This window comes from Eschrichtius robustus, chromosome 9 (assembly GCF_028021215.1).
Source record: "Eschrichtius robustus isolate mEscRob2 chromosome 9, mEscRob2.pri, whole genome shotgun sequence".
NCBI lineage: Eukaryota > Metazoa > Chordata > Mammalia > Artiodactyla > Eschrichtiidae > Eschrichtius > Eschrichtius robustus.
Window position 1 is genome coordinate 31653795 of NC_090832.1, and position 14283 is coordinate 31668077.

The 14283-nt window shown below is 36.9% G+C and overlaps 1 protein-coding gene across 2 annotated transcripts in view; it reads right to left on the minus strand.

Annotated features, from left to right (window-relative positions):
- Positions 1-14283, minus strand: part of ENPP3 (ectonucleotide pyrophosphatase/phosphodiesterase 3) — an 89460-nt gene that overhangs the window by 74763 nt on the left and 414 nt on the right. The gene's annotated exons all lie outside the window — the stretch shown is intronic.

The window sequence follows — 14283 nt, forward strand, 5'->3', positions numbered from 1 at the left end:
GGATTAGGACCCACCCTAATGACTTTAACTTAATTACCTCTTTAAAGACCCTATTCCAAAAACAATCCTAAGGTACAGAGGATTAGGACTTCAACATATGAATTTGGGGGAAACGAGTCAGCCCATAACAGTACCTTAAGAGGTAACATTTCTAATAAGCACTATGTGACTTAAAAAGTAACTCAAGCACTGTTGTTGAGTAGTGAAAACATGAGTCCCATCACCCGTGCCAATTGTACTTACAGCAGAAACTTTGCCAAGATTTCATGTGCTTACATGGATAGGCTTAAAGGGAAGGTCTGTGGACCACTTGAAATTATGCACAAACTTTATGTGTATATATGTGTAGGTATATGCATAGGTATATGTATGTATTTGTTTTCTATATAGCTTACCTCAGAGTCTCAAAGGCAAGAGCTAAACCTTCTAAAAATAACACTTTTAAGGACACAATAGCATACCTACAGAAAACAAAATATGTTTAACCTGAATATAATCATGAGAAATGAGACAAACCCAAATCGAGGGACATTCTGCAAAACAACTGCCCTGGAATCTTCAAAAATGTCAATTTTATGAAAAGTGGGGGAAAGAATGGGTTAGTGAACTCTTTCAGTTAAAGGAGATCACAAAAACCTAACAACTAAATGCAATGCAAGACCCTTGTTTGGCTCCTGGATGGGAGAAAAAAAAAATATGTGAAGGACATTATTGGGACAGTTGAGGAACTGTGAGTATGGATGTATTTTAGATAATAGTATTATATTGATGTTAAATTTCCTGAGTGTGCTATGGGTACTGTGGTTATGAAAGTCAGGTCCCACATGCATGACTTTCGGAAAGCACACAATGAAGTATTTAGGAGTGAATTATGACGTCTGTAAATAATTCTCACATAGTTCATATAAAGATAATAGATTGATAGAGAGAAGATGAGGGACAGAGAGGAGAGAGAGAGACAGGAAGAGACAGAGAGAAATAGCAAATGTGGTAAAATATTTAAAATAACATGTGATGATTGCAAAATTCCTGCCATTTTTCTCTAGGTTTAAATTTTCACAAAATAAAAAGTTGGGGGGAAAAGAAATAGTCTTTCTGAGGAAATTAATGGGGGATATGATCTCTTCCATCTTCAAACAGGAGAGTAAATTGAGAAAGAGGAAGACATGAAACTGAGCAAACAGAAGATGCATGTAAGAGAGAACAAAAGAGAATCTCCAGGACACTAGCCAGGATAGTAGCCAGGAGGCAAGCTTAGAGAGTAGCCAATCCAGACTGGCAGAGGAGGACAGAAGTTCCAGGATGGATGTCTACAAGAGGAAGATAAAATTGGTATATACTTTATGTGTCTGAACTTCCTGAGAAGAGACTAATATCTCAGATGGAGGTTTCTGGATGAATTAGTCATAGGCACATCCCAAACTAAGCAAAGAAAAATCATGGCACAATGATTAACCCCTAAAACAAAATAAAAAGTTGTACAGAAAAGGAAAATATAATCACAATGCACTGTATTGCATTGTGTAAGTAATAAAGTGTAAATAATAGCTATAGAGTCAGAACAATATAAACAGTCTGCAATCTAACCAATAAATTCTGATACATGAGTGGGATAGAGAAGGAGGAAATGTGAGAGGTATTCAGGAACACTAAATGCTCATCTTTCATAGTAAGTCAATACATAATACCTAGAACTGAAAGAGCAAGAAATGGTGGGATAAAGCATATTATTTAAAAAAAGAATTGAAAGTGGTTAATTCTGGGGCATGGGGGTTGAAGGTGGGAAGGAGTTTGGTTGGAATGGATACACTTTAAATATGAGGTTTGGAGAATTAGTCCTCTCTTTATTGAAGTATTATTGATGCACAATATTATATAAGAATTAGTCATCTTTTAACATTTACATATATTATTGCTTTGAAAAATTATAATACCAAAAAGAAATTAACAATTATAGTAATAGTATTATCAATTGATTTCACAGTGAATAACCAAAAACTAAAGCTTTAAACTCTGGACAGCACAATGATCACTATGGTCTGAGTTAAAGTACTATTTGCATCAAAGTTTCTATAAACAAATAAGATGACCCAGGACAGTGAGGTTTTTACATGACTGAATCGATTATAAAAATCAGAGTTCTTCAGTCTGTAAAATCTATGTGGTATGATTAAAAGAATAATAAATTTGGAGTCAAAAAGCATTTTGTGGCAAAAGAAAGAAAGAAGAAATGAAAAGGTTCGAACTGAAGAAATTGAAATGTGAGTCTGTTGAAAATGAAACGCCAAGGTTGGATTTAGAGGCAGAGAGTAACATGATAAAAGATGTACTTTAGGAACATTTTCCCGGTTCTAGAGAATGGAATGGACCGGAGTGGGGAGAGATGAAGGCAGAGGGGCCAGGTAGGTGTGGCTGTCACAGTCCCGTGAGAGGTCACAAGTCAGATGAAGGCTGTGGAAAAGGATAATACATGTTGGGTTTGAGAAATATGAAGCCTGAGCTTGGAGAATGAGTCTAAACCCAGGTGACCCAGAGAGGAGTGGGGCCTGAGCAGAGAGAGGGGCATCAGGATGCGAGGCTAGTTTTCTGGAAAGCTGACAAGTAGGTTTTGGACCTAATGAGGCGGAGGTATTTATAGAACACACATCTTGAATTATTCAGCATCAAAAGTAAAGAGAATATCTTTTAGGAAAGAAGTGTAAAAATGTCTCTATTGTACTTTTTAAAGTAGTACTTTATAATAAATAGTATAACACATCCAATAATTTCTCCCATCCCTCTCAGGTAGCCAATGTTGATACTTAGGCATTTATATAAGTTTTCTGTGGCTGCTATAGCAAATTACCACAAACAATGGCTCAAAACACCACAAATTTATTATTTTACAGTCCTGCTGGTTTAAAGTTCCATCCAGATCTCACTGGGCTGAAATCAAGATGTCAGATGGGCTGAGTTCCTTTCCGGAGCCTCTTGGGGAGAATCTGTTTTATTGCCTTTTCCAGCTTCTAGGAGCCACCTACATTCCCTGTGACTCCCTTCCTCCATCTTCTAGGCTAGAAAACTTGCATCTTTCTGACCATTCTTCCTTAGTCATATCTCCTTCTGACTCTCCTCTTCAGCCTCCCTCTTCCACTGCTAAAGGCCCTGCGAATTACGTTGGACCTACCCAGATAATCCAGGATAATCTCCTTATTTTAGGGGCAGCGGATTAGCAATCTTCATTCCATCTGCAAATTTAATTCCCCTTTGCTATGTAATTTAACATATTTTCAAATTCTGGGGATTAGGACATGGACATCTTTGGGGGGAGTCATTATTCTGCCTACCATAGGCAAAAATACTTTTATGCTTTTGATGAAATAAAATTTCTATTTTAAGGCAGGACAAGAAAAATTAAACATAAAATTCTCTGTGTTTGTTTGGGCCTCCTCCCTCCCTAACGTGCTGTGTGCAACTGCATTGCACATCAACCAGAGCTCCTCAAAGATGGGAGAGCCTGTTCAACTGTAAAGATCAATTTTTTTCTTTCTTCTGATGCTAGCAATGTAACTTCTTAAAGAATAGCATGGGGTCATGGTGACTTCCTGCTCACTTTGTACGTGCTTACCTGGACTATGCACCCTTGGTTCACTTTATGTAAAATATTATTATGTCATTTGATGTATGATCCTTTGCCTTGAAAATGTATATGGCTGTGCCTTTGACTTCTAACAGGCAGAAAGTTCTCAGAGCTGCCCAGGTTATAATCCTCAGTTTGGCTCAAATAAAATTCCCTTTTTTTCTTCTTAACTTGACAGTTAATTGAATTTTTGTCAACATTTTCTTGGCGTAGTCGGCAGGATATCAAACCTGGCGTCTACCCTGAACCAGTGCTTGGTACCAGCATGGGCCCTTTGAGCCCCACCTGTTTACTGGTATTCCTGAGGTGCTTTGGTGAGTTCTCGTGATATCCAGACATCGTTGCTTTAAATGTCCTGAATTTTACTCCTGCTGTTTTTCTTGGGATTTGGAGTCCTAAGAGTATACCAGTACATTTCCTAGGTAGGGACCTAGGGGGAATTTTGGAGTAAACTGGCTGGCTGTCCTTTTTTAAAAGTTGCCTTAAATTGGAAAGATATGTATATATGGTCTGAACAAACTGTTTGCTAGTGAAATCAAAGACTGAGCCTGGTCAAGTCTGAAGAAAAAGAGACAACTGCTCCTTCTGGCCACAACACGTGTAGTGTCTGAGGGTCAATCCTCCTGCCAGGTAGTGGTCCCACAGAGGATCCCACTACAATCACTAAGTAAATCCTGCTCACCAGGTTGCATAATAAAGGCTAATCGCCTAGTGCCCTGAGCAGTTTTAGACCATTGGAGGGAGAAACTGAGACTCATAAGAGAGTTGAACTGACCCAGGCTCCGTGGGGAGCTAGACTCGGAAACAGCACACATCCAATCCAACTCACTGTCCTCAGAAATTGTTCAGATCATATCTAAATTAGGCCATGAAACTAATAATGGGAAACTGTGCCTCAAAGGCCAAACAGCTCCTGGACGGGCAGCCACTCACTGGAACTCTGGCTGGCTTCATATACAATTGGAACAAAGCCAATGCTTGCAAGCACTTAACGCTTAAATGGTCAGGATGGAGCTCTTTTGACATTCTAGAGAAAGCCAGCTTCATAAAACACCTGTTCAAAATTCTGACCCCAGGAGAATAAAAGTATTCCTAGGAGAAACCTTGACGTTATAACTCTTATTATGTCCTTGAAACGTAAACACAGCCCACAACACCTGAGAGTACAGCGTTAGCTCAGTTAGTAGAATTTAAAACTGAAAGGAAGAAAAAAAAAGGAAAAGAGGCTTTTTAAAACTCAAGCAGGAAAATTATGAGATATCTGTCTGTGTTTGTCTTGATGTATGCTTGTCTGTGTGTATGTTATAAACATGATATGTCCCTACCTCCAGATGGTGTTATCAAAATTAATTTGTAAAAGAACTCTATTTAACTGACTTAAAGATAAGTGCTAAAAAATCAAATATTTCTAGATGTAACTTAAATTAGCCCAAATTTGTAAAGGATCACATGATCTAGGATTAATCTTTAATGAATAAAAACAAGTTTAAATTGACGGTTTAATTAATTTAGACATGTCTTTAGAGTCATCAACATTAAGTATAATACTTTTGTTGTAACTAGGCTTACTGAAAGTCAATAAGCTCATATTATCTATGCTACAAACTTTGTCAATGAGATAATTAATGGCCTGATTATATTTCATAAGTAATAAAATATAAATGGGATATAAGCTTTTGGTGAATTCTTTAAGAATAATATGTTTTATGGAATGTCTGCCTAAAAACGGTTTCTCTGGATTTTTGGCAACCTGAAACTTTAGAGTTCTGCTAAATTAAATTAAATTATGGAAATTCATTGAATGTCTAGATCATTTTTAATAAGATAAAATACTGAAACATTAATTGTTAAAGAAGTCTATGTTTACCTACTTTTGACCTCTTATTACAGAGAAACTAAATATGTTTGAAACTATTAATAAATATATTTTGTGCTTTTTAAAAGCATATATTTTTAGAAATATATATTTTTAGAAATCAATTTTAAAAAGAGAATCTTGAGAAAAGAGTTTTATGCATGGTCAAGACTAAGATTAGATTGAATTTAATTAAATAAGTGAATTTTAATATTAAAGGTGAAATGATGTAAAACTAGAATTTGGTTTTTTTCTCTGTCGAGAAGACAAAGTTTTCTTGAAATATGATCTGCTTTTGATAACAGATTGTAAAGTTTCTTTACCAGTAACCCTCTGTACTTGCCTTTGAAATCTTATTGTCATTTTGGTTATGTGAATAAGTATTGTTTCACACTGACTTACTTACAATCCTACTTTGCCAAAATGTTTAAAACCTTTTGATATCTCTGACAACCTTTCTGAAATCAAATTCATGAAGTTCTTTTGACCTCCAGCTAACTTTGGGATGCTTCAGAGGGTCCTTGAACATCCCAAAGAAATAGGTAAATATTATTAACATAAAGGTTCTAGAAATTATATGAAGCTCCTAACCTTTGAAGTGTCCTGGTATGTTGTCAGTGTTAATTCTAGTCATTATCCTAAAATGTTGTATGTCACAGAAATTGCGAAATTTCCTTAATGACTGCATCATAATCAGGTCTTGAACAACGCTTAAGTCTTTCATTTATAGACAGTTATTGTCTTACTCTGATGCTTTTACAAAAATGCTTATAGATGACTTGCTTTTATGCTCCAAAACCAAATTAGATTAGGTAGCAAAAGGACTTCCACTTTGTCTGAAGGTTATTTCAGAAAGGCTACTGAAGAAACAGGAATAGGGTCTCCTTTAAGTATTTATGTCCCACACCCAGTTGAGTCTCTTCTAAACTCTCACCACGTTCAGCACAATTCTGAAAGCCAACAAACTTCTTATGAAGTAATGTTGCTTTCTGCACCTCATACCACCTTGGTTTGATGTAATAACATTAATCTTGTAATTTTGCTTCCAGCATCACAGGAAGAAAACAACTATGACTGCGTTTTGTTGACAGATCATCATCTTGCTCCCTGGAATGACTTACAAGAAGCCCCATTGATAAGGCTGATCTAATTAGATTTACAGATGGTTCCTACTTAAGGGATGAGCAGGGGCATTACAGAGCTGGAGGTGCAATCACATTCATAGAGGATATAACTGAAAGCTTTTATTTATCAGAAAAAAAGTCAGCACAACAAGCCAAATGAATTGCCTTAACTCTAGCTTGTCAACTAGCTAAAGACCAGGTGACAAATATTTATAATGATGGTCGCTATTCTTTTGCAGTGGCATGAAACTTTGGAATGCTATGAAAACAATGAAGTTTTTAACCTCTTCAGGACAACCTGTAAAAACTAAAACAAAAGACAGGTTTCAGAGTTATTAACTGTTATACAATTGCCAAAACAGTTAGCAATTATCAAGACAACAGGGCATTCCAAATCTGACACTAGGGAAGCTAAAAGAAACAGCTTGCTGTTGCTGCAGCCCAACAAGCAGCTTTAAATATTTATCCTGTTCAGCCTCGAGAATGCTCTACGTTAACCCTGCTAACCCAGTAAAAGGTTTCTTTCTACAGGCTCAAGAAATTGCCACCACAGAAGGGAAACGGACACGGCAACAAAAGGGGGGAATTTTGACCCCACCACGCATATATGGTTTAGACCTGTACATTCTTTAATCCATTGGGCATCTGAGAAAATGGTTTTTTGGGAAAACAATATTTTGGAAACTTTCACCCACAATGGTTCAAAGGAAATATATTACATTAATGACAGGGTCTTATTAAGACACTTTAAAAAAATTAGTAACTACCTTTACAGCAAACTCCCAAGAAATGAAAAGGATCATAAATTACAACCTAGAGATTTTGTTTATTGGAAAGGACATCAAATAAAAGATTCTTTGCAGCCACAATGGGAAGAACCTTATCAGGTATTAGTAACTAATCCATGCACAGCCAAACTGAAAGACATTAATTCATGGTTCACATCTCATTTTAAAAAGCCTCCTCCACCTGAATGGACTTTGACCCCTGTTTCTACACCTGGCTTCAACTAAGACAAGCATCACCAAGCTAGGGGGAGAAGAAGATGACAACAGTAGCAGACAACTGACCGGTCTATTCCCATCCTCCAAAGATTCTAAGCTGCTTTCATCTCCATCCACAGCATCTAGGGTTTCCAGCTTTCCATTAGAACTGCTATATCCTATTCCTTAAGGAGGTAGGTGCATCCCCTGATCCGCAAATCTGGCCCAGTATTTCTTCTAAACCAAATGCTTATTTTCTAAGAGACAGAAAGAAAACCAAATTTTCTTTCCGTCCCTTAGCTCACTCCATTATTTACAAGCCCAAAGTGATCATCACATTAGCTGATGACTCAAACAACCCGTCCTGGCTTTCAGGGCTCTCCAATTCTGAGAGGTACTACCCTTGACTCACCCTCCAGGATGATTCAACTATTTGTCCTAAGACCAGCTCTAACAGCGATCCAAATATACTAGCCGTTTTTACAAAGACATCTTGGTTGATCTCACTTTGCCCAAGTCCTGCTGGTCACCTTTACCTCTATTTCTGCCTTAGCTTGTTTCCTGAACTTTTGACATATTTCCTGTTCTCAGCACCAAGCCTCCACTATGCAAAATTGCACTGATAAATCACACTGATGTGACCACTAGTATACTTCCTTAGGTACAGTTTTATGTTCACCCTTTTGCTCAATCAGCTGCTCCACATAATTTTTCTTTCTGCTAAAGCTTTGGTCACGTTTGAGGAATGCTAGGACAGCTCATACTGTATTTATTTCTAAAACTACCTATCTATTAAATCCATGAGTTCATATCAAAATACCCAATTTCAATCAAGCACTGTAGGATTCATCCTAGTTTTCTCTTTCCACATGTGTATACCCCTTCTCCCACAATGTGAAACCAGACTTCCACTGAACTTACTATTTCTGCTTATTTGATAAACTCCCCTGTATGCAACCAGCCTCTCAACCTCACCACCATCCCCTCCCATGCTTGGATGCCCACGTCATGCCACTTAGGTGCCTGCAAACTCTACTGAGCCACCCCCCACCCCACCCCCATCCTGGAGGACAGAGCAAATAATCAAACCGAAAAGGATTATTCTCAAGCCTCAAAATCTAGTGGAAATTGCCCAGCTAGATTTCAGAGTTGCTTGGAACTTGCGACCCCTTTATTCTTTTCAATTTTTCCCTTTTGGAATGGGAATGTATATCCTAGGCTTGTCCTATCATTGTGTTTTGGAAGCAGATAACTTGTTATCTGGTTTCACAGCCTCATAGCTGAAGGGGAATTTTGCCTCAGAATGCCTCACACCTAAAGCACCTATAACTGATTTAGAGGATATTTAGATGACAGTTTGGACTAGGAATTGATGCTGGAATGGTTAAGATTTGAGAGCTGTTGTAATGGGTTGAATGTATTTTGCATGCTAGAAGGACATGCATTTGGGGGCCCAGAGGAAGGAGTTTTGAGGTTGAACTGTATGCCTCCAAATTCACATGTTGAAGATGTAATTTACTTGGACAGAGGGTCCAAATAAAGAGGTAATTAAGTTAAAATGAGGTCATAATGGTGGGCCCTAATCCAATATGACTGGTGTCATTATAAGAAGAGGAAATTAGCCACAGACATGCACAGAGGGAAGACCATGTGAAGACACAGGGAGAAGACAGCCGTCTGCAAGCCAAGGAGAAAGGCCTCTGAAGAAACCAACCAACTGATAAATTTATGAATCATAAATATTTCTTATATATTTATCAAAATAAATAATGATAATAATGGATTTTGACTTATTGAGTAAAATAGGAAACCTTGATCTCAAATTTCTAGCACCTTGATCTCAGACCTCTAACCTCCAGAATTGTGAGAAAGTACATTTCTATTGTTTAAGACAGCCAGTTTCTATTGTTACGGCAGCCTTAGCAAACTAATACCCTCAGCCTAACTCTTTTTTTTTTTTTTACATCTTTATTGGAGTATAATTGCTTTACAATGGTGTGTTAGTTTCTGCTTTATAACGAAGTGAATCAGTTATACATATACATATGTTCCCATATCTCTTCCATCTTGCCTCTCCTTCCCTCCCACCCTCCCTATCCCACCCCTCTAGGTGGTCACAAAGCACTGAGCTGATCTCCCTGTTCAGCCTAACTCTTGAAGCTACTGTGCAGCAGGAAATTTGAATTCTTTCATTTCAGGTTTTTAGAAGCTCTTACGTGGTAACAAGGGCATATTGTGTTGTATATACTTATTACAAATGTTAGGGAACTAAGTATCTGCCAGGTCAAAGCCACGACAGGAGAATTATTAGCTCGTCACCTAGCAAGTGAACGACATGAGTTCAGCTGTACAAGGTATTCCACAGCCTTCAAAAAAAAAAAAAATTTAAAGGGCTTTTGGAGGCCTATGACTTCCAGCAGTTTTCTTCACTAGTTAAAGTTGATTATTCAAAACAAGGCATGTTTTGTTAGGAGTTGGCGATGATAGTGGCATATGAAAAAAAAATACAATCTCAATAAAATATTAGCAGATAGAATCCAGAAATATATAGAAAGGATAACATATCATGACCGAATAGTATGTATCCCGGGGAAGCAAAGTTGGTTTAGCATTTTGATGGGGTTCAGGGCAGGCTGCCCCAAGATGTGCCACTCTGGCATGCTGAAAAGGCTCAGGAAGAACCTTTGAACTTCCCCCACTTATTGTCTAAAAGAATTTAAGATAGAAGACCTGTTTGAGGAAGGAGTCAACACCATAGATACTATAGTAAAATATCAACTAGGTGTAGTAGACAGGGAGTAACCTACCAAGGCTAGTTAGATCAAAGTCCTATCTGTGTTCCACTGTCTCTAGATGGCCCAGCAAACATATGCTTACCAAATATTAATTCTTTTCATCTTCCTGTGAATGCCTTACGTCCCTTTGAAGTCCCAGACCCTTACCTCCTTTTCTCCAGTCCAGAGTAATAAATATACCTTATCTTGCCTTACTGTCTTTGGAATTCTTTATGCTTATGAGGGTTCCCTGTATATATGTAATAAATTTGATTTTCTCCTGTTAATCTGCCTTATGTCATTTTAATTGCCATCCAAAAGAACTAAGAGGAAAAAGAGGGGGAAATTCCCTTCTCCCACAATTCAAAACCCCGTCAATTAAACCCATCACATTAACAGAGTAAAACTGAAAAATCTCAATAGAGGCAGAGAAACATTTGACAAAATTCAATATCTATTTATGATAAAAACTTCCAGTAAACTAGGAATAGAAAAGAACTTCCTCAATATGACAAACAGCATCAATGAAATGATAATGAAAATCAGTGAAAAACCTACAGCTAGCATCAGACTTTATGAAAGGCTGTTTTCCCCCTAAGATCAAGAACATGGCAAAGGTGTGTGTTCTCACCACTTCTATTCAACATTGTACTGCTGAAGGTCCTAGCCAATACAGTAAAGCATGAAACAGAAATAAAGGAAGAAGTAAGTTGGAAAGGAAGAAGTAAAACTGTCCTATTTACAGATGACCAGTTGTGGACATAGATGATGCTAAGGGTTCTATAAAAAACTACTAAAACTAAAAAGTGAATTGAGCAAGGTCACAGGATTAATGACCAATATCCAAAGATCAATTGTATTTCTATATGTTAGCAATAAACAACTGGAAAACAGAATTTTTAAAATGCTACTTGAAATACCATCCCCCCCAAAATGCATATAAAATACATAAGATTAAATTTAACAGAAGATATGCAATATCTGCACACTGAAAACTACAAAAGATTGCTGAAAAAAATAAAAGAAGACTAAATAAATGGAGAGATCAACCCTGTTTGTGGATTAAAAGAGTTAATATTGCTTAGGTGTCAATTATCTCCAAATTACACTATAGATTCAATTTAATCCCAATAAAAATCTCAGTATTTTTTGATCAAAATTGACAAGCTGATTTTAAAATTTATATGGAAGTGCAAAGGATTTAGAATAACCAAAATAAGCTTAAAAAATAAATTTGGAGAACTTAAGCTACCTTACTTCAAGAATTACTAATTAGCTACAGCAATTGGGACGATATGATATTGGCATAAGGATAGACAAATAGATCAAAAGAACAGAATAGAGAGTCTAAAAAGAGACCCAGACTAATACAAGGCAATGCAATGAAGAAAGAAGGGTAATCTCAACAAACGGTGATGGAACAAATGGATGAAACTAGAGGTATGATTCATCCTTTGGCAAAATTCCTTTCTATGAACATGTGAAACTACAAAACAAATTATCTGCTTCAAAATACACTGGTGAGACCAGCATTCCTATTTCAAAAGGAAGAAGTCAAAAAGAAGGGGTCACATGGGTCCCAAGCGAGTCTGAGACCTGGCAGGGAAAATTCCATTAGATTTTAAGGCTCAAGAATAACTCTCTTTAGCTTGAGGCTCTGTTCTCTAGGCCCATCAGGGTGGCAGCTGAGCAACTCAGCCCTAGGCAGCAGCCATGACCCCTCTGGAAACGAGGAGGAGAAAGCCCTGCCCCACCCTAACACATACACACACATGCACCACACCTACAAAAACTAATTCAAGATGAATCATGGATCTAAATATTTGAACTATATATCTACACTATCTATACTAACTATAAAACTTAGTTCTTAGAAGAAAACATTGGAGGATAGCTCCATGACCTTAGGGTAGACAAAGATTTCATAGGCTACTTAAAACAATAACCATAAAATTTAAACATAATAAATTGGACTTCATCAAAATTAAAATTTTCTGCTAATCAAAGACATCATTTTAAAAATGAAAAAGCAAGCCAAAACAGAGAGAAAACGTTCACCATGCATGGATTTGATAATAGACTTGTATACAGAATATATAAGTACTCCTACAAATAAATGAGTATATAAGAAATCACCTGATTAATAGTAAGCAAAAGACTTAAACAGACCCTTCATGAGAGATATCTGAATAGCTTATAAGATACACATTTTTTAAAAAATCAACATCATTAGTCACTAGGAAAATCCACACCCATTGAAATGGCTAAAAGTATAAAGATTGACAACACTAAATGCTGACAAGGACGTAGAACAATTAGAAACCACACAAATTTGTAGCATCAGAGTGTAAAAAGAGTAAAAACCATTTTGGAGAACTGTTTGCCAATTTCTTATAAAGTTAAGCATATACTTACCATATGACGCTAAAATTCTGCTCCTAGAAAAATATGTCTACAGAGAGACTTGTTTGAGAAAGTTCATAGCAACTTTATTTGTAGTAGTCAAAACTGAAAATGTAAATATCCATCAACAGGTGAATTGAAAAATAATCTGTGGTATATTCATACAATGGAATGATATACATGGATAGATCTCAAAATACAAAGTTGTGTGAAAGAAGTTAGACACAAAAGAGGAAATACTGTGTGAATCCAATTATATAAACTTTGAGAACATGCAAACTAATTAATGATTACTTAAATTAAACCAGTGTTTGCCTCTGGGAGGGGGATTGGCTGCAAAAGGACTCTAAGAACTTTCTGGGAAGATAAAAATATTCTATATCTTGCCTGAGGTAGTAGTTAAACAAGTGTCAACATTTGTCAAAATTCATGGAGCTGTATATTTAAAATATGCATTTCACTGTATACAAATTATACATCAATTTAAAAAAATGACTTGGGGGAAACACATGAAGAAGGTCTAGAAATGGATGGTCAACTTTTATTCAATGAATAGAGCATCAGCAAGCATAATATAAAAATTAATTTGTATTTGGTTATGACAAATAATTCTTACCAGACCATTTTACCTACTTAATTGTACAAGCCCTGGCCAACGTCAAGAGTAGCTGGCATTTGCTGAGAATATACCGATTTCTCTGAAGAACCTAGGGGCAGGACAGGAATAAAGACGCAGACATAGAGAATGGACTTGAGGACACAGGGAGGGAGAAGGGTAAGCTGGCACAAAGTGAGAGAGTGGCATGGACTTATATATACTACCAAACGTAAAATAGATAGCTAGTGGGAAGCAGCCGCATAGCACAGGGAGATCAGCTCCGTGCTTTGTGACCACCTAGAGGGGTGGGGTAGGAAGGGTGGGAGGGAGATACAAGAGGGAGGGGAGATATGGGGATATATGTATTTGTATAGCAGATTCACTTTGTTATAAAGCAGAAACTAACACACCATTGTAAAGCAATTATACTCCAATAAAGATGTTAAAAAAAAAAAAAGAGAGAGAGAGAATATACCGATTTCGAAACACAGAGCCGAAACGTGGAAATCTGCTAGTAAATGAAAGCTGTCTTAGAAGTGAATCTGGTAGAAGACAATCCACAATAAAATAATCTGTTTAGCATACAAAAAAGAACAATAGGTTGCTAGGGTACTTGGATTTTAATAATTCTGGCTCTGTCACCCTTCTATAATAGCTCAGATATTCTGCAAAATACACTCTGCAATACAGTTCATTGAATACCTAACACCGTGTCTAGCACTGAGGGAACGGTGGATAAATATTCCATAAATGAAGTCCTCTACTATTTATACACAAAAGTGTTATATGAAGACGAAGAAGAGACACCTAAATCAGCTTGAAGAATGAGAGCAAGTTTCCACAAAAATGTCAACTGATGTTTGAAAGAATACAGCGGTGGGGGGCACACTACTCAGTGTATCTGCTCCGACCATGCCACTGAATCAA